The following is a 26,465-nucleotide window of genomic DNA, read 5'->3' as shown; positions in this document are numbered from 1 at the left end:
CCTGTATTCTTTCTGTCTTCCTCTTTGTTCTAAGTAAGCTGCATTACCTGATGGTTGTGTATGATTTATATATGCATGTTTTCTTCAGTAAAGAGTTTTAACTTGCTATAATGGGTACCTATCCACATCTTCCTACCGCTCTGCTCCATCACATACAACATTCTGCACCTTCCTGCTAACATGTTCCGTATCCTTTTCACATTATTCTGTCTACCCCTCTGCTCAAAATTACTGGATCACTTCACCCTCCCGCTGTCAGCAATAACATTTGCATCACTACTTCTCTCCTACCATCTTCTCTTCTCTCAAGCCATGAACTATTCTTATTTCACAAATCGCACATTCCCTCCTCCACTTCCCATATGCAGCACTCTGTCACATACAAATCATATCCTCACTCTTCTCTGTCTACTACTTCTGCTTGCTGCTCGGGACGTATCACCCAATCCATGGCGCTCTCCCAGCCCACATTGCACCGAGGTAAACACTACACCCTTGACTTCTCCCAGACCACAATGACCACTCCGTAGTCAACAAACTGACCCACATCCATGATCTGTTCATCTTGAGCGCCTTCACCTTCTAGGGGCTCACTGACACATGGCTAACTCCAAATGATACAGTGTCTCCAGCTGCCCTCTCATACAGTGGACATAAATTTAGCCACACTCCTAGATCATATGGCAAACATGGGGGCAGGGTGGGAATTCTCCTTTCTGAACCCTGCTCCTATACACCTCTTACACCTACACCTTCACTGGCTTTTTTCTCTTTTTTAGGTACATGCTGTTTATACTCTTCTCACCACTTCCAGATTGCTGTCATCTACCAACCTCCTGGACCAGCCTCCACCTTTCACTTCTCTGCATGGTGTCTTCATTTCCTTTTCACGGACATACTTTCCATCATTACTGTGGACTTCAATGTCCCCATAGCATAGACGGTAACTGCCACTACTACCACTAAACTCCTCTTACTCACCTCCTCCTACGACTTCTCCCAATGGTCCTCTACTTCCATCCACAAAGATAGCCACACTCTGGACCTAGTCTTTAATTGGCTCTGCCCAGTTTCAACCTTTAATAACTCCCCATTCCCCATCTTAGATCACAATCTTATAACTTTCACAATCTGTCCCTCCCTGTCTCCTCCAGCCCCAGTACTGCACCCTACCCGCTTATGCAGGAATTATTGCACCCTTGCTCTCTGGCGGATTCTTTGACACCCCTGAGCTCCTTGCCATGCTTCACTGACGCTGAGACAGGATCCACCTAAGACTCCACCATAGTCACTGCTGTCATGAATTCAGCCACCCCTCTCACCAACACTCGCCCTGCCGCATCAACAGACAGCCCTGGCTGACTGAACCCTTTAAACAACTAAAAAGATATTACAGGGTGGCAAAAAGGTGGTGGAGGAAAAGCTCATTTCTTTACAGTCCCACAACCCTAAACAACTTTTTAACACCTTCAACTCCCTTCTCTGTTCTCCTCCTATGACTGCATTCTTGTCTGCAGTATACTCTGCATCATACTTTGTGAACAAAATTAAAACAATACAGAACAGCTTTAAAAGGCAACCCTTTTCACCATTCCAATCACGTCCTCCTTTCTCCTCTTTGCTTGGTTGCTCACCAAATAGAAACTCTGCCTTTCTACATGACTACTCACTCAAACCTCCTCCCTACTAGCATCTTTCTCTGCCTTAACTGAACAGAGTCTTTCTTCACTAATCTCTAAAGCTACATACACACGGGGGACAATTGTCCCCCGTTGCATGCGTGCATGTGAACAGGGAGCGACAGCTCCCTGCCAGCGACAGCTGTCCACACGTCTCGCCAGAAAGGCAGAGACGCGGCAGAAGCTGTTTGTGAATGGAGCATCCCCCGGCCAGATGCTCCATTCACTTACGTAGGTCTCCTGTCGCTAGCCCGCGTACTCGCGCGGGACTAGCGACAGTTCCGGCGAAGTTGCGGCAACAGCTGTAGCCGGCGATTGAACATGTCAATCGCCTGGCGACAGCTCTGACTGGCGACGTTCGGGGCGCGCGCGTTATACACACGAGCGACCTGTCGCCACAACACGCGCGTGCCACGTGGTTGCGGCGACGGTCGTACCCCGTGTGTATGGGCCTTAAAGCTCACCTCACTACTTGTGCCCTGGACCATATTCCCTCTTATCTTATCCCTCAAATCTCCTCCTCCCTCATTCCTGCTTTGACAACGCTTTTTAACCTCTCCATCTCTACTGCCATTTTCCCTTCTTCATTTAAACAAGCAATCATAACATCATTAATCAAAAAAACATCCTTGGACCCTACAGCCCTCCCTAATTACCATCACTTCTTCCCTCTGCTTCCAAACTGCTGGACTGCCACATTTATTCAGAACTGTCTGACTTTCTCTTTGCCAACATCCTGTTGCACCCCTTCCAGTTTGGTTTGCACCCTCAGCATTCCACAGAAACAGTTCTAAGGTTGCTAATGACCTTTTAGTCATTACATTTCTGCACTAATACTCCTAGATCTTTCCTCGCGGTTGACATTGTTGATCATACTCTGCTTCTCTTCATTGGTAATATCTGCACATTGTTGGTATTGTCTCCTTGTCTTTAGCAGTATCTACATTACCTTGCATGGTTTTATTAAATGAGAAAAGAGGGTGTGGTGGGGGTGTGTGGCCTGTGTTAAAGCGGGATTTTCACCATAAAAATCTAATTTCAACAGCAACTGGCTGAGTGTATTAAGTGATAAAGATGCTAATCCTGCATTCAAAACTTTCAAAAATGTTTCTGCTGTTATAATTTGGAGTTATCACATACCTTAGGAGCGCTGTACCCTTTAATAGCTATTGCCAAACAGTTGCATGCTGGGGGTTCTTTTTATCTATAATATATTCATCCTCTTCCCTTTATTTCCCTGCCTATGGCTGAAGCATGATCCTCTGCTCACTTGTTTATTGCAAAGAGGCTATGTGGATCTTTAAGTTGGGTACAGTGGCCCCCCTTGGCCTTAATGCTGAACTGGTCCTTTCCCCATTCTTGAGACACAATAGACATAGATAATATCTTATACAACTATGTTGGACCCGCTGTGGTCTGTACTTCACTTTATTATGGGGTAATGCATGTAGTGTGAATTGCACCGCAGTGTATGAGATGTGCCGCAAGCTATATATATTGCCACAAGAAGATCTGGACTACCTTCATTGTCCTGTAGGAACTATATGTCTAATTAAGTATGCAGTTATATGGGTTAGATCTGATGTGACGTTGATTGGTGGAATCGCTTATGTACATTGGATTGAACTGTGTGTGTCTCTTGGAAGAAGCTTTGAGTCCCTGCCTTCTCTCTGTAAATAAAACGCATTCCTGAAATTGGATAAAGAATGAGCCATGTCAATATGAAATATTGTGGGGACTTGTCCAGAAACCTAAGCACGGAACGACCGTAACTGTGCTCTATATACATATATATACACATGACCCAGTGCAGCCTCCGTAGAACACAGCATGAAAAGTATCGTTGGTTACATGTTATGAGGAGCTATGGGAATGTTCTTAAGAGACGGCGAGGGCCGTGTAGGCCACACCCTGATGAAACGCCCAATGTGGGCGTGAAACGCGTCGGTGGGCGGAGCTCTACCTGGCAGAGTGACCATGCGCTAAGAGACGTCATCTCCTGAGCCCGCACTAAGCCTACCCGCTGTCCTTCCGCAATACTAGTGCGCCTGGCGTGGTTGGCGTGGTGTGTTGTCCTCAACACGGAACTGCACCCTTATACCGGCAAACCAGCAGGGATACCGGGGTTTACCATGCGCATGGCCCCAAATCGATGGTGACACATTTGAGGACTAAGCGGTGATTGGCAGCACACGGAGGGGACCTCCTTACCGGTGAGATCTATCCATACCTGCAAATGTACTATGCGTGTTGATATTATGACGCCACAAGCAATTCGGAAAATCCCTTGAGGATATCAATTGGGACTTGTCTATGGTATTTGGAACATTCTATCTTTAGGAATCAATACAAGAGAAAATAAGGAGGGGGGCCCCCGACAACCAAGATACTGTGGCAGATTGGAAGGTGTATGAATGCGCGGGCGAAAAGTGTGTGTATATAGTCATATAGGCTTGGATCCATGACTGATTACCACTAAGCTTGCTAGCACTATGTCACTCTTGCATGTTTATGCTCCGCATTGTTTTTGATTTTAATGTGGGGAGGGTATTCTTATCCAATTGAGGATTCTATTTAGGGGATTGTGCTTTGCTTTTATCATGTTGTAATAAATGGATTTATATATTGGTATGAATTATGGTGGCCTTATAACCTTTATTTCCTCAACTATACAACACTTGTGTTTACAAGCAAGGCTGAGGGGACTCAGCGATTGGAGGAGAAAAGAAAAAAAAAAGTTAAGGGAAGAAATGACATCAGGATTTAGCCTAAACTGTGGGCAAAAGACATGGTTCCCACCAGGAACAGAATTCTCTTAATTTACTATTTAAAATTCACTGAAATCAAAATGTGGACAGTACAATACATGTGTTATGTAAGTAGATCAAGTATTTATCTACTTATATATGTGTTTTTCCCCCCGGCATAGTATGGCTAATCCTCCTGCTTTAACAGGCAGAGTTTAGAATGCCAGAGCTTATGTACCTATAGAATCCTGAGCTGTAAATGTGGACTTGCCTGTATCACATCATTACAGTACACAGCTAAATTGCCATAAATATACCCTTCAGCTTTATTTAGGGGGTCCCAAAAAGGACCGACCTTAATGATCAAAGAGTGGGTCCAAATTCAAAGATTTACTTAAAGTGGACCCAAATTAAAAATACAAGATTTCAGAAATAAAATCTATTTTCTAAATTATAATAAATAGCAGCCTTTTTTCAGCTGCATGATGAGAAATATAAAATATTTTACATTTATTGGAGGAACCCCTCCCTTCCTTTCAAAATTGCCGGAACAAAATCCGGCAAACTGGTGAAGTAGGTGGTGTCCAGCAATGGAGGAATTGCTAATGGCTGCCCCCAGTATAATCCTAGTTATGAAAAGAGAAGGGTGAAAAGCATGCACTGAAATGCTCATAGGCTTGAAGGAGTGTTTATTTATCTTTGTATGTGTCAGAGTGGTGCAACTAAATATTTTTAATTAAAAAAATGTTTGGTTTGGGTCCGCTTTAAAGTTGCAATGGAGGACAGAGTTGCTAAAAGGTGCTAACAAGAAAATGTCTTAAAGGGATACTGTAGGGGGTCGGGGGAAAATGGGTTGAACTTACCCAGGGCTTCTAATGGTCCCCCGCAGGAAGCATCCTGTGCCCGTGCAGCCACTCACCGATGCTCCGCCCCCGCCTCCGGTTCACTTCTAGAATTTCAGACTTTAAAGCCTGAAAACCACTGCGCCTGCGTTGCCGTGTCCCCACTCCCGCTGATGTTACCAGGAGCGTACTGCACAGGCCCAGTAAGGTCTGTGGGTGCGCAGTATGCTCCTGGTGACATCAGCGGGATCGAGGACACGGCAAAGCAGGCGCAGTGTTTTTTAGACTTTAAAGTCTGAAATTCCAGAAGTGAACAGGAGGCGGAGCTGGAGCATCGGTGAGTGGCTGCGCGGGCACAGGATGCCTGCGGGGGACCATTAGAAGCCCCGGGTAAGTTCAACTCATTTTCCCCCGACCCCCCTACAGTATCCCTTTAACCCCAAGTTCTCCAGGTGGCATTTTTAATGTAGTCTCAAATGGCAAACCCACATGGCATACACTGATAATTTTTTTCAAATGTCCGATTAGTGGATAGCTTCAGTTTTAATGTCCAATCAGTGGATAGTTTCAGAGTCCACGGTATAAAGTTAATTTGTACAGAAAGTCAAAAGTCTCTTCCAGTACAATGTACTATATGTCTTATTTGTAGTGTGGCTTATGAAGTTTTCTTAACTATTGTCTTCATGGTTATAGACAGTCTGGATGGCCAATATCTTGTAGACACTGTCTGTGCCATTCTTCTCTTCTTTACAGATAATCACTCAGTTTGAAAATCCACTCAAGATGACAAAATAACAAAGTGGCCTTTCCTTGATGATGACATATTTGTTTTAACCTGAGGGTTAAACATACGGTATCAGATGTCATACAGAGACAACATGAGTTGCATATTTACACACATACAATGAGATCTGTACACAGAACCAGTAAATTTACATGATTTTACAAATAAATCATAAGACCCCCATATTCATCTATCCTACCTGAATGTTAACATTGTTTTCTTTTACACACAATGTGAATGGGATGTATGATGCTCACTAATGAAGCCAAAGTAAGATCAAATGCTAGGTACACACTATGAGCCTGATTCACTAACCGGCGCTAAGTGTTAGTGCCGGAGTGAAAAGCCACTTAGTACCCTTAAAATAGATTTGCACGCACTAACAGCCACGCAAAGCTACTTTGCGCACAGAGCTGCTCAGTGCGCGCGCAGCACGGTGCGCCGGTAATAGTGCGCGGTGCGACGATGACCTCGCACCCACTGCCCTGTAAACGTCACCCGGTGCCCCCTGAAACAGCGCATTGATTCGGCAACGTTTACAGGGCAGTGGGTGCAACGTTATTGTCGCACCGTGCACTATTACCGGCGCACCGCGCTGTGCGCGCACTGAGCGGGGCTGTGCGCGATGTGTGGACGCAAACCACCTAACTCTGTGGTTTTTGCCCACTAGCTCTTAAGGCTAACTAACTGGCTTAGCACCGGTTAGTGAATCAGGCTCTGAGATTTTCTTGCTGATTTACTGTCGATTATTTCCAAAATGTTCGATTTGACTTCCAATCCTTTTCTGATCATTTTCCAATCGATTTCAGACTGTTTTCCATACACTTCTATCAGAAATCGATTGAAAACGATCGGACATGTTGGAAATAATCGATCTGGCAGTAAATCTGCCAGAAAATCTCATAGTGTGTACCTAGCAATAGTCTAGTCCTACTATAGAAAGTCAGTCAAGATGTTCACATAGGTATTTACGGAGCTTAAACTTACACGATAATGCCACCAATATTTTTTTTATGCTAAGAAAAGTTGCCTGATGATGGACTGGCACCTGAAACATGTAGTGTGAGCACCAATACACTGGATTGCAAGCCATTTGTGTGCCACCTCTTTATTTGTTTGGAAGCCTTGAATGGTCAATCGCATGTTTTGTTTCTTACTCTGTGCAGTGCCATGGAATATAGCATTTTATAAATCCTGTAGTATAAAATCCCTGTGTCTCTGCGTCCCCTCCTTCCCCTTTGTCTGTGCTTTTGCGCTACTGTGCATGTGTAACACGCAGGCGGCTGTTGGGTTGGGACAGGAGGAGGACAGGGCCAGGGGGCGGACATGTACATAGGCATAGCCAAGATTTGAACCCTGGTCTCCTATCTCAGAGGTGGTACCCTTAACCAGTACACTATCCAGCCCTATGCATGCAAGGTATAACTTATGAAACCAAACTGAATAATTTCCTTTGCTCCACAACTGTGCTAAAATAATGCATTATGGTCTTTAGTCTTGGATTGGAAGCGATGGCCTGTAATTACTTTCTGTTTTAAAAAGAAAATACTTTATGTTGTAGTATTTTCAGTAGGGGGGGGGTTAACGCCAGCAGAGTACTGCACGTTGCGACCTCTGGTACATAATGTGAGTGTTGCTTTGGTAATGCATGTTACTTGCTTAATTTGCATAATCATAGCATGCGACACACTGTACTCTCGTTGTGTTAGTGCTGGTAATATTGCTATCTGCGCACAGGAATATTACCGTCGGTCCCACATAACTCATAGGATAGCCAAAGTGAGAGGGATACAGAAGGGGCCATGTTGATATCCTTTTAAAAATACTTTTCACCAACATCTGGAACCCTTACCCAATTCGATACCCTTAAAGAAAAATTTACATTACCCAATTCGCATTTCTTTAGATATTTACAAATCAGACATGCGTTCTCTAAACAATTCGGTAGTAATACAGTTGGGGTGGGCCTCTCGGACCTGGAAGAAATACTATATAAAGAGCATTTACCCAAAACCCTGTCGGAAATTTATAAAAACATTATTCTTATAACAGAACCACATATTTCCTTCTTCAAACAGCCCTGGCAAAAGTTATTACCTAACCTAGATGATGAGGAATGGGAAGATGCGTGGATCAAACCCTTTAATTATCTTATTGCCTCCAGAGATAGGCTGATCCAATTTAAAATTCTTTACAGAGCATACTTAACACCTGCAAAGTTGTCCAAATTTAACCCCAATATACCTGTGCTGTGCTGGAGATGTGGAGTGGCAGAAGCAGATATTGATCATATTTTGTGGGAGTGCCCTAAAATTGTTCCCACTTGGACCAGAGTAAGAGAATTCATAACCAGAGTTACGAAAATAACCATCCCTAACGATCCACTAATATGTATATTGGGAATAGTATCCGGTATAGCACGCCTAAGGGCGCAGCAGGCACTGGCTGGAATATTACTCTACTACTACAGGAAATCCATTGTCCTTAACTGGAAAAATGAGGACCCTCCTTCCCTGTCATTCTGGAAAAAACTGGTCAACGACTCTGTTCACCTATACAAGGCCGCATATATTGCTAGGGGTTGCCCCCAAAAATTTGAGAAAGTATGGAAGCCATGGACGAGCAACAAATTAACGGCATAAGTGACACATGAGTAAACAGTTTAACACATTGTCATATAGCTAGTTAATACTGTAAAATACTGTGATAAGCCTATGGTAGTACATATGTAATTCCCTATATACTGCATTTTGGTGATGTGCTGGGGGGGAGGGGGGTGAAATGCTTTATAGGGCTAGAGTCTTGTAAGTCTGGTAAATGTGTATGGAGTATGTACCCCACCTGCGAGTGGGAACCTTCTATGTTCGTTGTTTAATTTTAAAACAAATAAAAAGAATGTTTAAAAAAAAAAAAATACTTTTCACCTAGTTGTTGAGCTTATCTGGTGTCCTAACTCTGCTCTAACTTGACTGGCTGCATATTTATTCCAGATGTATGAGTCACAAAAAAGACCAGCCAAGCTAGGTGACAAGTATTTAAAAGGTAACCTCTTCTGCATACTTCATGTGCTGAAGTCCTCTAGCTTGTTCAGAGGTTTGGCCAGATTTATACAAATCAATATTAACCCTTAGTTCACACATAAATCTGCACATTTCCGGTCCGGTCCAATACTAACCTGTCCTGTCAGTTTTGCATCAGTTTTCCCATTAGTGTGGTTCTATACCAGGCATGGGCAAACTTGGCCCTTCAGCTGTTAAAGAACTACAAGACCCACAATGCATTTGCCTTTATAAATCATGACTATGGCTGTAAGATTCTTGCAATACATTGTGGGACTTGTAGTTCCTTAACAGCTGGAGGGCCAAGTTTGCCCATGCCTGTTCTATACTGACACTGGGGAGCGGGGGTTGGGGGAGGCACTATTACTTACCTACAGGGGCCTCCCACATCACTAACTTCACTTCACACTGGCCCCACCGAACACAGTTTTTATCTCCCGGCAGTGTTGTCAGTGTGCATGTGCTCGATGCATCCCAGGAGTTGAAGTCCATGGATGCGAGTACATTCTCTGTACTCGCATCTCCTGGACTACATCTCCCAGCATCCATTGCAATGTGCACGCTCATGACACTGCCAAGAGATTCAAACTTCCGTTTATGTGGCCATCCTCGCTTTGCACTAACTGCAGTTTGTATCTCCTGGCAGTGCTGTGAACGTGCACATTGCAATGCATGCTGGGAGATGTAGTCCAAGAGTAAAGAGTATAAAGAATGTACCTGCATCCACATACTACATCTCCTTGCATGCACAGCAGCGTGTGCGCATGTACGCTCACCACACTTCCGTGAGATACAAACTGCTGCGGTCGGTGCGGCAATTGTAAAGCGGTCGGTGAGGCAATTGTGAAGCAGTTGGTGCGGAAAATGTGAAGCAAATATGGAGATCGGTGGACCAGAGGAGCAGACTCCCGTTAGTAAGTAATGGTGCAGGTATTCCCCCCAACGGCAATGTCAGTTTAGAGCCTCCTTTATGGGGAGGTTAATTAAAAAACATGTAATTGGTGCTCATTTTCCTTTAATATTGGTTTACATTTGATTTGTCCACATCTTTTACCCTATTAATGGTCTGTGTAGGATGATGTACAGCTCTTTTTTATGGCCAGATTTCTGCACTTTGTATTACCTAGTCCAGGCATGGGCAAACTTGGCCCTCCAGCTGTTAAGGAACTACAAGTCCCATAATGCATTTGCCTTTATGAGTCGTGATTGTGGCTGTCAGACTCCTGCAATGCATTGTGGGACTTGTAGTTCCTTAACAGCTGGAGGGCCAAGTTTGTCCATGCCTGACCTAGTCAATCAAATCAGTTCTACACCCTATGAACTGTGAGACATGATAAGACAGGGAGCACAGTTGTTTGAATTGCATATATTTTACTGCAAAACAGAAATCACATTTAGCCAGTTAACTCAAACTATACGTACTCACTAACACAAACAGGGCATACCGGTAGGCCATGTCAATTAGTGGCAGGTGTGCGCATGTGTGCCCGACACTCGTTCACGATGGAACTTACCTGTCAGGGTTTGGTGAATGGGAACATGTGTGTTCCCTGAGCCAAGGGATGAATGGAAGTAAAAAGTAGTGTAAAAAACAATCAAACACTTCCTGGTAACCCAGAATAGTGTATAGCACCACCTTGTGACCAAAAAGAAAAATTTCAATAACAATACATTTAAAAAAATTACTATAATTATTAACCCCTTCTAAACCCCTCTCCCCATAGTTACTTAGCAGAAACACTTGTAAAAATAAAGGTGACATTTCAAAAAAAAATAGCTAAATGGTTACCTTAGGCTCAGCTTTTTAAATGTGTATGTTTTGAGGGTATATTACTGTTATTTTAGCAAATAAGGGCTTGTAATTATTGATAAGGTAGAAACATCAAAACAGAAAAAAATACACATTTATTTCCAAATAATATATTGTCTCCAAATTTTGTACTGGGAACGTACAATATTGTGCCATTGTCCCTATGCCCCTTTTGCTATGGGGATCATAGCAAAAGGGGCTAGCATCAGGTCTGTACAGAACTCGGCCCCAAACTATCACGTGAGAGACCGACTCACACTCCCTGTAGGTGACCGTAATAGTTTCCCTGTTTTTGCATGGCTTTCCTCTGAGCACTGGTTTTCTCACACATGCCAAAAACGTATGGATAAGTTAGCTGGTTCTCTCTAATTAGTCTAATGCTGGGCATGAGCCAGCAGTTCGATGCCGGCGCGTCATCGCTCATCCGTGCTTGCGCGCAGATCGATTCCCGCTCGTCCCCGCGGGCGCTACTAATCAGCGGTTCATTTTCTCCCATTGTTCTCCCCACCGGTATCAAGCGCAGAATCGATCCGGCGGGTTATCGGACAGGTTGAATATTATCAATCGAGCCATCAGCAGCTCGATTGATAATATGAAATGAGCTGTGTATGCCCAGCATTAGACTATAGTATAGACATTAGACTAAGACTATGATAGGTATTAGATTGTAAGCTCTGCTGGGAGACAATTAGAGACATGACTTATGTACTATGTAAATTGCTGTGGAAGGTGCTAGCGCTATACAAATACACAATAAGAAAAATTTGACTAAAAATCTAATTTGAGGCAATCCATCTCTTTAATGAATTTCTCACAATACCGTATTCCTCTGCCTAGACCACATAGGGAATAACGTATTTACACCAACAATGTGCACGTTTTATCTCAAATAACATTGTATGGGCTCATTGAATGGTTCCAATACTCAACCATCAGCTTGACAAAATCAAATCATAAATACTCTCCATATAGAAGATCTTTGACTAAAGCCAAACTGGAATACAGTTGTTACTAAACATGCCAAAGCAGTGAATGATTTTGCTGATAGACTCAAGGTACGTACACACGTCTTGATTTTCCTCCCAACTTGTCGTCTGACTTGTCGTTTGAACAACAAGTTGGACATGTGTATGCAAGTCGAGCGACTGATAGCCGATTTCCCCGATCCGCTTGGCAGATCAGTTGGACCAACTGTCATTCAAACGACTGTCAGGTCCTAATGTGTGTACAAACGACTTCTAGTTGTTTGTCCAACTAATAGACGTTCAAACTTACAGTCGATTGATCAGTCGGTTGGTCAGTGTGTACAGGACGTTTGAACGCTTGTTGTTTGCATTTCAAGTCATTCTAAGGACCATTTTAAATAACATTCTGGCGTAAAGTTGGACATGTGTACACACCTTTATTTAATACATATTCATAAGGTTTATTATACTCCAGAAAATCCTCCATAAATGTGGTGTCTGTCCTGATAAATAGGTCAGATCTAAGATAGTCACAGGCATCTTTATGCATCTTAGGTGGAATTGTATTAAAATTAGAAAATGTTGGCTTGTGAGTTGTGATACATTTTATAAATACTGAACTGTATGCTGTCTAGCGGTAAATTCAGCAATTAGGGAATAATTGAGGATTGCTCAGGTAATAAATATGGAAGAAAACCTCTGTGCGTGTATTTTTATTTGCAATCTATTGTATTACATTGAAATGAGAAGAAATACCTTTGCAAAACCCTACAATTACATTAATTAACAGATGCATCTCACATAACTGAAAGAAAATTTGGAGAATTAGGACTGAGAGAAAATGGGCCATATGCAATTCACTTTTTCACCTGAGTTTTCTCCTAGGTGATATTTTGAAACTTGTCAATAAAATGCGTTTTAAAACCCCAGCAAGCAAAAAAATACTCAAAATAATTTTGATAGTACCTTTTCTCCTACTTTGTGGTACTTTTTCCTTTGCAAATTGCTGAAAACGTATTCTAAATTGAAGATGAAAAATTATCTCCTAGGAGAAAAGTCAGGTGAAAAAGTGAATTGCATATGGCCTAATATGGTTTCTTTGGTTGAGCTCTTTACACTCATTACAGTATAATAATAATTGGACTGAAGTATGCGATTGTTTTAGCTTTTTATATGTAGATTTTGTTGTTGTTGTTAGTTTGATATATGAAGATTTTTTTGTTGTTGTTTTGATAAAACACGTAACTAGTAATTATCTATGAATAAGGAGGCAAGGAAATGGATTTGCAGTGACATCAACAGAATAATTTAGATTGCATAGTATAGATTATTTACTATAGCGAGAGATATGTAAAGTAATTTAAACAGTATAAATGGCAGGTAGAAAACTGTTTCAGTTAGCACAGTTTTCTACCCAAACCCTTATAGGGGAACTGAAGTAAGAGGTATACGGAGGCTGCCATGTATTTCCTTTTAATCAATACCAGTTGCCTGGCAGCCCTGCTGATCCTCTGCCTCTAATACTATTAGCCATAGCCCCTGAACAAGCATGCAGCAGATCAGGTGTTTCAGACTTTAAAGTCAGATCTGACAAGACTAGCTGCATGCTTGTTTCTGGTGTTATTCAGATACTACTACAGAGAAATAGACTAGCAGGGCTGCCAGGCAACTGGTATTGATTAAAAGGAAATAAATATGGCAGCCTCCGTATACCTCTTACTTCAGTTCCCCTTTAAAGAGGAACTCTAGTGAAAATAATGTAATCAAAAAAGTGCTTCATTTTTACAATAATTATGTATAAATGATTTAGTCAGTGTTTTACCATTGTAAAATCTTTCCTTTCCCTGACTTACATTCTGACATTTATCACATGGTGACATTTTTACTTCTGGCAGGTGATGTCAGTGGAAGGAAATGCTGCTTGCTTTTTTGGCAGTTGGAAACAGCTGTTATTTCCCACAATGCAACAAGGCTCCCACAGTGTGATGTCAGAACCATGGTCCTGACATTACACTGTGGGAGGGGTTTCACCACAATATCACCCATACAGAGCCCCCTGATGATCCTGGTGTGAAAAGGAAAATATTTTTCATGGGAAAGGGGGTATCAGCTACGGATTGGGATGAAGTTCAATTCTTGGTTATGGTTTCTCTTTAAGGGTTAAACACTGGTGGGGGGGGTGGGGAGCTAGGGGGAGTGGCCCTATGCTGAGACTCAGCGAGTTCAGTGATTGGCCCCAATGACGGAGCTGTAGTCCCTCCCTCGAGACCATCGGCTCCAGTAACAGCACAACAGTGGCCATGAATGACAGCGTCCCCCCGCCTGATTGGCTGCAGGGCTCTAAAGGCTGGCATGCTGCATGCTGTGGGACGGAGGGTGAGTGAGTGACTGTAAGGTGGCACAAGCAGGGCAGAGGGGGACAAAGGAGAACAGAGGGGGGCACAGGACAACAGAGGGGATCACATGATGGAAAGAGGACACAATGTGATGCAGCGGGCGGCAGGCAGTTTGTAACATTCGAACCATAAGACACAGGCACTCCCCCCCCCCCCCCCCCACACACACACACACTTTTGGGGGAGAAAAGGTGAGTCTTATGGTATGAAAAATATGGTAATGTTCCCTTAAAAATGAAAACATTAATTATGTATAGCATGGTTCTGTTACCATTTGAATTTTAGACAATCATTACATATAACATATACTGTACAATACATAGTGGAATTAATCCATATTTCAGATCGTTCCCATCAATCTGATCGGATTAGTTAGCAGAAATTCGGCCATTAATGGGCACAACCAATTGTGTCCGATCAATTACCGTGGTGATTGGAAACGATCGATCAGCTGTGGGATTGTATTGTTAATGACATTACCCGACCTGTGCCTAACACTACCCTCCTACCAACGCCTCACACTACCCTCCCCCTACACCTAACACTAACCTTTGCCGCTATAGCTGAAATTTTATTGTTGCCCAAATTACCGTCCTGGCACCGCTCCCGCACAAAACCAGAGTTCAGCTATAGTATGGTGGAATTTAAGCACCTGACATAGCCACAATTTACCAGTACCCACCGTAGCTGCAATTGACCCAATGCCCAAATGACCCCCTGGCCCGACTCCTGCTGCTCAATTTCAAAGCCAGAATTATGCTATAGTACAGCAGAACTCCAGCACCCACTATAGCTGCAATTCACCTCTTGCTGCCATAGCTCTAATTTCTACAGCAGCGTATGACGGCGCCCAAATTAACTGATTCACACGTATGTATGAGACCTAAGTGAGGCCCAGTGTGATAAAACCATGACCTAAAAATTTTTACAGTATTTTTGAAAGCTTGAATAGTGCACAATATTTGTTTCAGCTCCTCAGTACATATGGCAGCGTGTTCCCTGCAGCCTATCTATAGGTATGTGTAACCTTTGTAAATGAGTAATGCATGCTGTATGTGACAGTGATTATCTTTTACAACATTTAAAAACTGTGGAAAGCAGACAGGCTAGGAAAGGCTGATTGGGCTGAGCTTGTAGAACACATAGAAAGACAAATGTCTTCCGTGAACTTAGGCAAACACTGTACAACGCATTTGACATTAAGCATACAGTGCATTTTACTGTGTATGCTATTCATACATTTATAAATATTTACAGAACAAAATCATGTTCTGTTGTCACATCAGACCTACAAACTCTCTATTTAGTTTAGAAATGTCATTGCTATTTGTTTTGCAGGCTCAATATTAAAGTACAATTACACTGAGCAGCTGCCTATGACATACAGTTGTGTTCAAAATTATGCACACCCCCTGAAATTGAGTGTTTTGGCCAGTTTGACATTGATTTTGATCATTACAGTCATCTTGTTTACAATTAAATCAAAGAGGCACTTGTAAGTCAGACAAATATAACATAACATTTATAATGAAATAACCACAAATATATTTTCTGTGCTCACATCATTATCAGTTTTATTCAACCCCCAAGTGACATTCATTATTAGTACTTAGTACAATATCCTTTTCCAGTTATAACAGCTTTTAAACGTGATGCATAGCTTGACACAAGTGTCTTGCAGCGATCTACAGGTATCTTAGCCCATTCTTCATGGGCAAAAGCCTCCAGTTCAGTCACATTCTTAGGCTTACACGCTGCAACTGCTTTCTTTAAGTCCCACCAGAGGTTCTCAATCGGATTTAAGTCTGGTGACTGTGATGGCCACTCCAAAATGTTCCAGCCTTTAATCTGCAACCATGCTCTAGTGGACTTGGAGGTATGCTTGGGATCATTGTCCTGTTGAAAAGTCCAACGTCTCCCAAGCCTCAGGTTTGTGATGGACTGCATCACATTTTCATCCAATATCTCCTGGTACTGATGAGAATTCATGGTACCTTGCACAAGCTGAAGCTTCCCTGTACCTGTAGAAGCAAAACAGCCCCAATGCTTGATTGACCCCCCACCATGCTTCACAGTAGGCAAGGTGTTAATTTCTTCATAGGCCTTGTTCTACCTCTTCCAAACATAGCGTTGATCCATGGGCCCAAACAGTTATGTTTTGTTTCATCAGTCCACAGAACACTATCCCAAAACTTTTGTGGTTTGTCCACATGACTTTTGGCATACTGCAGTCGACTCTTCTTATTCTTTGGAGACAGCAAGGGGGTGCGCCTGGGAGTTATGACATGGAGGCCTTTATTACGCAGTGTGTGCCTTATTGTCTGAGCTGAAACTTCAGTACCCGCATCTGACAAATCTTTTTTCAGTTCCTCAGCAGTCACACGGGGACTTTTCTCCACTTTGCGCTTCAGGTAGCGCACAGCAGTCGAAGTCAGCATCTTCTTTCTGCCACGACCAGGTAGCGTTTCAACAGTGCCCTTTGCCTTGAATTTGCGAATGATGCTTCCTATGGTGTCTCTTGGTATGTTTAACATCTTTGCAGTCTTCTTATAGCCATTGCCCTTCCTGTGAAGAGAAATCACCTCTTCTCTTGTCTTCCTGGACCATTCTCTTGACTTCACTATGTTTGTAAACACAACAGTAAATGTCTAGAAGGAGCTGAGTATCACAGTCATTTTCAATCTGCCTGATTGGTGATTTTTATGCTTGATTGCTACTTGTTAACATCCACAGGTGTTTTCAATACCTGATCGAAAACACTTGAATGAACCTCTGTTCTTAAGAGTGGTAGTCTTTAAAGGGAAGGTTCAGGGACTGTTAAAAAAAATAAAAATCCGCATCCACTTACCTGGGGCTTCCTCCAGCCCGTGGCAGGCAGGAGGGTCTCCGGTGGCCGACCCGACCTGGCCAGGCCGGCGGCCAGGTCGGGCTCCTTCCACGTTCCAAAATGCGCCTCACGGCGGCGCGCTGACATCATCGGACGTCCTCCAGGCTTTACTGCGCAGGCTCAGAACTACTGAGCCTGCGCAGTAAAGCCCGGAGGACGTCCGATGACGTCAGCGCGCCGCCGTGAGGCGCATTTTGGAACGCGGAAGGAGCCCGACCTGGCCGCCGGCCTGGCCAGGTCGGGTGGGCCACCGGAGACCACCGGCAGCCTGCGGAGCGGCGCCGAGGGCACCTCCTGCCTGCCACGGGCTGGAGGAAGCCCCAGGTAAGTGGATGCGGATTTTTACTTTTTTTTAACAGTCCCTGAACCTTCCCTTTAAGGGGTTGAATAATTGTGTCAATGAAGAAATCACAAAGATAACATTTAATACTGTATTACAAAAACAATTGATGTCATTTTAGTTGCATTTGGTTCTTTAAAAAGTCCTTGTAAAATTTAATTCTGAACACAATTACAAATATGCACTAAATTCTCTAAAACCCTTTACAGCATTGGGGGTTGAATAATTTTGAAAACAACTGTAAAGCAAAGTTGCTAAATAAGACTAACGGTGCCCATACATGGTACAATTTTTTTTATTAGATAATTTTGTTCTATTATTCTGTTAGATGGAATGTACAGATTTTTCCAAAAATTCCATTCGGATTTTTATTGAAAAAAAAAAACGGGATAATAGTTTTTCTTGATCGAAAAAAAAGATTATTTTCAATTCGATCGTTTTGGTACAATAAATGGGAAAAAATTAACTTTTTTTTTTTATTGTACTGTGTATGGGCACCTTTAGGCTTCATTTACACTTAATCAGTTGGTACACATTTTTTTCCTTCTCCACAGCACTCCATTATGAAAAATCTTACAGTTAAAACGTGTATAGTGTAAACTGAGCCATTGGGAAACACGGGCCTTACTTTGAAAATCAGTTGTCCTTTTATTTATAACTGAGAGATTAAGTGTAAATAGTGCTTAACAATGGGTGTCATTTACCTAGCGCCTCCAATCATTGTGCAGATACAATAATCAATGAACACACAGTAAAATTGATGTTAAAAGTGAATACAGTAACATGTATATCTTGCCTATAGTTCAAAACAATACATTATGGATAGGACACAGAGCATATTGAATTAATGTGATGCAGCAAATCAATATCTGGTCGCCAGGCAGTGATTTAGGGTATCATTTTGCGTACATGCAAAAAAAGGGCACCCGCAAATTTGGGTACCTGAAATAGCTGCTAGTAGAAAATCAGTAAATGAACTAATATTTTAATTCAATTCTATTAATCGGTATATTTCTACTATTTTTCAGTGCTAATAAAAGACCCCTCCACTGAAGCCTAACCGTAAAAGAACCCCCATCGATCCCTAACCTTAAAGCCTCCCTCCCCCAACAATGCCAAACCTCAACTACTCCCCGCAGCAAACCCATAGCAAACAGCAATAAATATCGGGTGCCGCGGAAGTTTGGACACTATCATAGGTGCCCATAGTAATATCGGCAATGGTGGGAGATATGGGAGTCCGATAAAATAGTGGAAACCTAGAAATAGCACAAACCAGAGGTGCCCCCAGTGCAGGCAGACAGAGTCTCCCATCATGCAGAGTGAGCTGAGGTAACTCACCATCAAGGCCAAGAGAGAGACACACAACGTGGCTTCCTCTTTGGGCCCCTGGACTCACAGCTGCAGGGTATTAGTCATCATGTTAACCCCCAGTGGCTGTGAGTAGTGTTGGGCGAACATCTAGATGTTCGGGTTCGGGCCGAACAGGCCGAACATGGCCGCGATGTTCGGGTGTTCGACCCGAACTCCGAACATAATGGAAGTCAATGGGGACCCGAACTTTTGTGGTTTGTAAAGCCTCCTTACATGCTACATACCCCAAATTTACAGGGTATGTGCACCTTGGGAGTGGGTACAAGAGGAAAAAAAAATTTAGCAAAAAGAGCTTATAGTTTTTGAGAAAATCGATTTTAAAGTTTCAAAGGGAAAACTGTCTTTTAAATGCGGGAAATGTCTGTTTTCTTTGCACAGGTAACATGCTTTTTGTCGGCATGCAGTCATAAATGTAATACATATAAGAGGTTCCAGGAAAAGGGACCGGTAATGCTAACCCAGCAGCAGCACACGTGATGGAACAGGAGGAGGGTGGCGCAGGAGGAGAAGGCCACGCTTTGAGACACAACAACCCAGGCCTTGCATGAGGACAAGAAGCGTGCGGATAGCATGCTTTGTACCACCATGCAGTCATAAATGTAATAAAGATAAGTGGTTCAATAAACAGGGACCACGCGGCAACGCTAACCCAGCAGCAGCACACGTGATGGAACAGGAGGAGGCGCAGGAGGAGAAGGCCACGCTTTGTGAGACACAACAACCCAGGCCTTGCATGAGGACAAAAAGCGTGCGGATAGCATGCTTTGTACCGCCATGTAGTCATAAATGTAATAAAGATAAGAGGTTCAATAAACAGGGACCACGCGGCAACGCTAACCCAGCAGCAGCAGCAGCAGCAGCACACGTGATGGAACAGGAGGAGGCGCAGGAGGAGAAGGCCACGCTTTGTGAGACACAACAACCCAGGCCTTGCATGAGGACAAAAAGCGTGCGGATAGCATGCTTTGTACCGCCATGTAGTCATAAATGTAATAAAGATAAGAGGTTCCATAAACAGGGACCGGCAACGGTAACCCAGCAGCAGCAGCAGCAGCAGCAGCACACGTGATGGAACAGGAGGAGGCGCAGGAGGAGAAGGCCACGCTTTGTGAGACACAACAACCCAGGCCTTGCATGAGGACAAAAAGCGTGCGGATAGCATGCTTTGTACCGCCATGTAGTCATAAATGTAATAAAGATAAGAGGTTCCATAAACAGGGACCGGCAACGGTAACCCAGCAGCAGCAGCAGCAGCAGCAGCAGCAGCACACGTGATGGAACAGGAGGAGGCGCAGGAGGAGAAGGCCACGCTTTGTGAGACACAACAACCCAGGCCTTGCATGAGGACAAAAAGCGTGCGGATATAGCAGCAATGCTTTTTGCCGCCATGCAGTCATAAATGTAATACAGATGAGAGGTTCAATAAACAGGGACCGGAAACGCTAAACCATCCCAGATGTTCATCGGTCATGTTACTTGGTTGGGGTCCAGGAGTGTTGCGTAGTCGTTTCCAATCCAGGATTGATTCATTTTAATTTGAGTCAGACGGTCTGCATTTTCTGTGGAGAGGCGGATACGCCGATCTGTGATGATGCCTCCGGCAGCACTGAAACAGCGTTCCGACATAACGCTGGCTGCCGGGCAAGCCAGCACCTCTATTGCGTACATTGCCAGTTCGTGCCAGGTGTCTAGCTTCATGCCCGGTTTCAGGTCCAGCGGTGCCAGCCACAAATCCGTCTGTTCCTTTATTCCCCTCCAAATTTCCTCCCCTGTGTGCTGCTTATCCCCAAGGCAGATCAGCTTCAGCAACGCTTGCTGACGCATGCCAACAGCTGTGCTGCACTGCTTCCACGATCCTACTGCTGCTGGTGCTGGGTTAGCATTTCCGGATGAGGTACAGCTTTGAGATGCGTTGGAGGAGAAGGAGTCAGAGAGGTAGGTGCTGCTGTTGTTATCCAGCTGTTTGCGGCGTGGGCAACACCCGCGCCGTAGCAGGTGAGGAATCGCTGCCAGGCTCCACAAGGTTCACCCAGTGCGCGGTAAGGGAGATGTATCGACCCTGGCCGAACGCACTCGTCCAGGTGTCAGTGGTGAGGTGAACCTTGCAGGCAACGGCATTCTTCAAGCTTCGGGTTATTTAGCTGACCACGTGCTCATGCAACTCAGGCACTGCAGAGCGCGCAAAGTGGTAGCGGCTGGGAACAACGTAACGTGGGATGGCCACTGACATCATGCCCTTGAAGCTGTTTGTCTCCACCACTCGATATGGCAGCATTTCGCAGGCCAGAAGCTTGGCTATGCTGGCTGGCTGTTACTGCCACGGCCCGGGGGTCATTTGCTGGCAATTTCCTCTTGTGCTCAAACATCTCAGAGACAGACAACTCAACCGTAGCGCTGCACACCGAAGGGCTGTTGGTTGTTGTGTTTGATGAACACTGGGAGACCTCAAGAGCACTAGTCCGGAAAGTGACAGTGTCAGCATCGTCTGATGTTTGTGAATGTTGTGAACCACGCAATGGCTGGGCTACTGCTGCTGCTGAGGCGGGTCTGGTGGTGAGTCTGGTGAACCCAAGGGAGGCAGTGTTGCTGGTGGTACCCTGTCCTGCCGCGTTTGCCCACAGAGTGGGATGTTTGGATAGAATGTGGCGGCTCATGCTGGTGGTGGAGAGGTTGTTAATACTTTTCCCCCTGCTCAGGCGGGTCTTGCACACCTTGCAAATCGCCATGGTAACATCCTCAGTGCAGTCTTCAAAGAAAGCCCAGACTTTAACTGGCTGAGGACTCGGACCTCGTGCGTGATGTGCTGGTGCTGCTTAACCCACTGCTGGACGCTTGAGAGGTCATCCAAGTAATTATCTGGTCCTGTTCTTTTGGATCTGTGAGGGTTGTTGTCCTGGACAACATGGGCAGTATTGAGTGGGTTTTCTTGGGTGCTCCCCTGTGGCCTGTACGTGAACCGTCAGGGGAAACACCTCTTCCCTTGCCCCTCCCTCTTTCACCGGATTTCTTCCTCATTTCACTTATCCTTAAAGTACACGCTGACTGGCAGCAGTACAGTGGCAGTACAGAAATGCTATACAGTGGTGGGTGAGCGGTGTACCACTATTGTCAGCAGTGACACAGAGCACAATGCTATACAGTGGCGGGTGAGCGGTGTACTACTGTTCCCAGCAGACACAGAGTGGAAGTAAACACAATGCTATATAGTGTGGCTGAGCCGTGTACACAGAGTGGCATTAAACACAATGCTATATAGTCTGCTATATAGTCACCCCGAACAGGGTGATGGTATGCAGAACCCGAACAGTGGCAAACACTGTTCGCCCAACACTACTGGGAGGGAACGCAGATTTTAGTACCTAAACACACGATACAACATGTTTTCCGGGGTCGGACTCTGAGGCACATACAGATGGTCCCGATCATCATCCTCATCATACAACTCTTCTCCTGAGTCTGACCCACCCACCACCTCTGCCACCCCAACATCCCCAGACACAGACCCCTCATCGTCCTCAACATTAACTTGGGATGCTGGCCTGAGCCAGACCTCCTCCTCCACATCAGGCCCCATCATCTCCTCAATGGCAGCCCTCATTAATCGCTCTGGCGACGGACTGATGGACACAACGTTCTCCTCCGGGGAGGGCTGCTGCTGACCACTGGCTGCTGGGGTGGATGTTATAGCTTGCGTGGGGCGTTGGCTGTTGCTGTTGTTGGGAGTGCTGCTCACAGCGGAGGTCTCTGGGGAACTCATGTTGAGCTCATATAGTGGTTGACGGTGAGTGGAGTATTACTGATCCCAGCAATATACACACTGACTGGCAGAGTACGCAATGCTATATAGTGTGGCTGAGCGGTGTACACAGAGTGGCAGTAAACACAATGCTATATAGTCTGGCTGAGCGAGCGGTGTACTACTGTTCCCAGCAGAATCAGAGTGGCAGTAAACAATGGTATATAGTCTGGCTGAGCGGTGTACACAGAGTGGCAGTAAACACAATGCTATATAGTCTGGCTGAGCGAGCGGTGTACTACTGTTCCCAGCAGAATCAGAGTGGCAGTAAACAATGGTATATAGTCTGGCTGAGCGGTGTACACAGAGTGTCAGTAAACAATGGTATATAGTCTGGCTGAGCGGTGTACACAGAGTGTCAGTAAACAATGGTATATAGTCTGGCTGAGCGGTGTACACAGAGTGGCAGTAAACACAATGCTATATACTCTGGCTGAGCGAGCGGTGTACTACTGTTCCCAGCAGACACAGAACAGTGAACAGAATGCTATATAGTGTGGCTGAGCGAGCGGTGTACCACTATTCCCAGCAGACACAGAACAGTGAACAGAATGCTATATAGTGTGGCTGAGCGGGCGGTGTACCACTATTCCCAGCAGACACAGAACAGTGAACAGAATGCTATATAGTGTGGATGAGCGAGCGGTGTACCACTATTCCCAGCAGACACAGAACAGTAAACAGAATGCTATATAGTGTGGCTGAGCGAGCGGTGTACCACTATTCCCAGCAGACACAGAACAGTGAACAGAATGCTATATAGTGTGGCTGAGCGAGCGGTGTACCACTATTCCCAGCAGACACAGAACAGTGCACAGAATGCTATATAGTGTGGCTGAGCGAGCGGTGTACCACTATTCCCAGCAGACACAGAACAGTAAACAGAATGCTATATAGTGTGGCTGAGCGAGCGGTGTACCACTATTCCCAGCAGACACAGAACAGTAAACAGAATGCTATATAGTGTGGCTGAGCGAGCGGTGTACCACTATTCCAAGCAGACACAGAACAGTGAACAGAATGCTATATAGTGTGGCTGAGCGAGCGGTGTACCACTATTCCCAGCAGACACAGAGTGGCAGTAAACAGAATGCTATATAGTGTGGCTGAGCGAGGTACACAGAGTGGCAGTAAACAGAATGCTATATAGTGTGGCTGAGCAAGCGGTGTACTACTATTCCCAGCAGACACAGAGTGGCAGTAAACAGAATGCTATATAGTGTGGCTGAGCGAGGTACACAGAGTGGCAGTAAACAGAATGCTATATAGTGTGGCTGAGCAAGCGGTGTACTACTGTTCCCAGCAGTGACACAATGACAGGGGGGACCCTGGCTAGCGTGGCTGGAGCGCGAACTACCCTGCCTGCCTACCCAAAGCTAAACCCACAGACAAATGGCGGAGATATGACGTGGTTCGGGTATTTATTTACCCGAACCACGTGACCGTTCGGCCAATCAGAGCGCGTTCGGGTCCGAACCACGTGACCCGTTCGGCCAATCACAGCGCTAGCCGAACGTTCGGGGAACGTTCGGCCATGCGCTCTTAGTTCGGCCATATGGCCGAACGGTTTGGCCGAGCACCGTCAGGTGTTCGGCCGAACTCGAACATCACCCGAACAGGGTGATGTTCTGCAGAACCCGAACAGTGGCGAACACTGTTCGCCCAACACTAGCTGTGAGTCATGTGATGATTGCTGTGAGTCATGTGATGACTGTCATCCTTCAGCTATGGAAACCAGGATGCCATTGAGGAAGTCAGCTCATGCTTGTCTTGATAGTGAGTTACTTATCTTGTCTCTCACTTCACTGCGCTTTCTCGGCATCCCCCTGCGCCTGTGCAGTTTCCCCCTTCTGACACTGAACCCAGTTCAAACCCTCCCCTAGAAACAGGCCTGCCAAAGTGTCAAGGAACCTTGCAGTGGCCCATGGTGCATCCGTGGAGTATCTGTACAATATGGATACAGTACTGCTCTGACTGGGCCCACTGCAGTGCGTACCTAGCATTAAGATGGGACACAGAGGCATGTTCTCTGCCTCATGACATAACTATGTGTCCCCCTCCTCCGCTCCCTGCACCCTCACCACCGCGCTATAGCCCCCTGAGATTGGCAATATTATTTGTTACCATCTTGGAGCTAAACACAGGGGAGAGGGATTCCCTGTTCAAAACGCCCACCAGGGGTGTTCCTGCAGGGTTTCTCTTTCTGTGGACGCACATCCTACCACTCCTCAGCCTCCCTGCATGCTGGTCATATCAGTCCGATCAGTTCCGGCAATCAGAGTGAAGCACTGTGCTTCACGCTGATTGCCGGACCGGAACTTATCGGATGTGACGTTTTGAGGGGGTTTCTACCCCCAGTCGGCTGTGTGCATTGGGAGTAACACTTGTGTGGTGCGAACGGCGGAACCAACCAATTTGAAGAGACATTATGGCTCTGCCCCCTTCTGCAGTGACCGTGTGGTCGGTTGAAGCGTCCAGCTTGGGGTAGGTGACAATGAATCACGGCCTGACATGCATCGAGGGGCAGCGATACAGTACAGGTAAATTTGGATATGGCATTGAGCTGCAAAGTTTGCACAGATGTTGAGATGGTTATATCATTACTTTCATTGTTTATGTAGAGGTGGGAGGGGGTGTTATCCCTTTGACTGACATGGGTGGTTATCATTAAGATGTTATATATGTGATTGAATGCACGATTTGTGTCATTGTATGTCTGCACTTTTCTGAAGAAGGGGACCCTCTGCGGCCCCGAAACAATTGTCAAACCTGTGTTGACATATGCAAAAAATCATAACACTGCGTTGGAACTTTTGGTGCACTGACCAGACTTTACTGCTACTGTTTGACTAGTGGGTGTTGTGGCTTGGCACCTTGGTCTAACACCCAGCATACAAGCAAGGTATGCCACTCCGGAACTGTTTTGTGCTTTTTTTTTATTTTATGAGCCCACCTCGAGCTCTCTTTAAGGTGCATACAAGCACAGTATTTGTGTCACCTATCAGGACTAAGCTGTACAGATGTGTCACTCTAGTATACCATCTGGAGTGATGAATCTTTAACTGACCTCGGGAGGACACCAGAAAATTAGATTCTTGGCCAAAAAGGTCTTGAATGGCCGCTTCAGCCGAGTTCTATCTGACGTGTACATAACTTGCCTTTTTGTTTTTCTATACCCCTTTCTGTAAGGTGCCATTTCCACTGAGAGTGAAATCGCAAAGCAAATTTTCACATTAACACTGAAACCAATGCCGGTCAATGGAGTTGTTTACATTGAATGTGTTTTTCCAAATGTGTTGCGCTACAGAAAAAATATCTACTGCATGCTGCAGATTTCCGTCGCACGCACTGTCCGGCATGCAGATCACGATTTATAAAAGTCACTTGTCCCACATGCGAATGTGAATTTTTGCATTTTCTATGTGAATCTTCACATCCGTTTTCCCATCTTATATGCTTCTTCCTGTTTCTTGTGTAGTCAAAGTGATGTCATGTTGCTATGGAGATTAAAGTCAGATGCATAAAATCACATTAAAACGCATACATTTTTCAAATCGCATTCAATTCTCGTAGCAAGTTTGGATGCAAAACGCACAGTGGAAGATCACCCTTATACTTTTTCATTCCTCAGAACACCCTATATCTTCAGCCCAGTTGAAGAAGAGATCAAAAGGTAAGAGCTGTAGGTTTTTTATCATCAAACGTTTTTAAAGTGTAATGTGTCTAACTTTATCTCTGTGTGGTAGTATCACGCTAAGCACCACATTATTGAAATTCCTATACTAT

Source organism: Hyperolius riggenbachi, chromosome 1, assembly GCF_040937935.1.
Source record: "Hyperolius riggenbachi isolate aHypRig1 chromosome 1, aHypRig1.pri, whole genome shotgun sequence".
NCBI lineage: Eukaryota > Metazoa > Chordata > Amphibia > Anura > Hyperoliidae > Hyperolius > Hyperolius riggenbachi.
Note: the sequence above shows the minus strand (reverse complement) of the source record.